We start from the raw sequence: 1,655 nt of genomic DNA on the forward strand, positions 1-1,655 counted from the left end.
CTAACCAAAGTCAGAAAACTAATTCTGGGATAACCCCTACCCCACAAGGAACCTACACCATTCAAATAGCTGGGATTCAAAACAGCTAATTTCACTATTACTGATTTCCATGTCTGCACAACATGCTTAACATTTTAACTGTGCTTAAAATAGAATAGCCATCTACAATTAGTTTTCCAAGTATTAAATCAAAACCCTCTAAACCAATTTTTTTTCCAAAAGTCAAGCACACAATACAGATTTTGGGAGTTACATCTGCAATTTATTGCCAAATATCACCCTTCAATTTATAATAGTAATGTTTCTGCACTGACAGAAACCAGTGAAACATCCCAACCAGTGCTTTATTAAATTCGAAGTGTACATACAAGCACTGAGAGCTAAAACAAGGGTTCCAACTGAGAGACCAATAAAGACAACAATATTTAAAATGGGAAAAAAAAGAAAGGAAAATGTCATTTTAAAACTTTATTTATGTATCAATTGTCATGATTATTTAAATAGATAAATCTTTGCAGTGAAGTAATTCAGAAGACGTTTCTTGAAAAAATAAAAACACTAACATTTTCACCCACCCCCTAAAACAAGGCTAGTTACTACACAGGCACCTTGTACTACCCGAATAATAGAGTCCATGAAACACCCAGCAGGGATCGGGAAAACATGCAGATGGTAACAGGGCACGTCCTGGTTCGGTGCTTAAGACAGTTTTCTTTGGGGAACCCTCAAATTGAAGAAGATGACATCTGCATCCCCCTGTCCAGCTGGACCGACAGGACAGTTGGAGTAATCCTTTACAGAAACCAGTCATGAAAGAAGATAATAGGAAAGGTCAACGGGAGAAGGAGCAGTGGAACCGCCATGGCCCGTTCACCGCTGTTTTTGGAGGGGGTGGTGATGGTGGCGTTGGTGGTAGCCTCGGCGGCCTGGACCACCTGAAAAAAAAGATAAGTTTGGTTATAAGCAAACAAATTACATTTAGGTGAGACTGGCTTCCTTCAAGACCCCCACCCCTATATACAGTTGGACCCTACCCCTCCCCAGCAGGACAAAAATAATGTTAAAGTGTGTGCAAGTGGTGCAGTGGTTAGCGTGCACAACCCATGTACAGAGGCCTTAGCCCTCGATGCGGCCGACCCGGGTTTGAATCCGACCTGTGGTCCTTTGCCGCGTGTCTCTCCCCCATCTCTCATACCCCCTTTCCTGTCAGTCTACTGTTGAAAAAAAGAGCCACCAGAGCTGGAAAAACTAAAAAAAAAAATAAAAAAAATAGATGTTTGAGATAATCTTAAAAAACAAAACTATTTTTTCCATGTAGTCATATTGACCTTACATACTACCTAGTTACCATGTTCTAAAATATATGTTTAAATACCAGCGAAACCAAAGATGAAGAACTAGTTAAAATCAAGCATATACAGATTGTCTGTTAATCTGACTGGGAGGAAGGCGTCATTAGATCATTAAATCAGCATTTCCATGTTTAGATTAGTTTATTAAATATTTAAGATGTCTGTGCTGTTAAACATCACTTTTTTTTTCTTTGGATAAACTTTACATGCACGTTTCCCCCCTTACAAATAATTACAGGTGCTTTGCTCCAGCTACTTAAGAGATTCAGTTCCATACAGAAAGCCCAAATTCATATCTTCAGA

General features: G+C 39.2%; 1 long non-coding RNA gene across 1 annotated transcript in view; it reads right to left on the reverse strand.

Annotated features, from left to right (window-relative positions):
* Nucleotides 1-458: 458 nt before the first annotated feature.
* LOC107088838 overlaps nucleotides 459-1,655 on the reverse strand; it is a 3,436-nt gene continuing 2,239 nt past the window's right edge. Inside the window, exon 2 of the long non-coding RNA XR_001481399.1 lies at nucleotides 459-935. This is a non-coding gene — a long non-coding RNA (uncharacterized LOC107088838). The remainder of the gene's footprint in view (nucleotides 936-1,655) is intronic.

The sequence above is a fragment of the Cyprinodon variegatus genome, unplaced genomic scaffold (assembly GCF_000732505.1).
Source record: "Cyprinodon variegatus isolate N-32 unplaced genomic scaffold, C_variegatus-1.0 Scaffold230, whole genome shotgun sequence".
NCBI classification, from domain to species: Eukaryota; Metazoa; Chordata; class Actinopteri; order Cyprinodontiformes; family Cyprinodontidae; genus Cyprinodon; species Cyprinodon variegatus.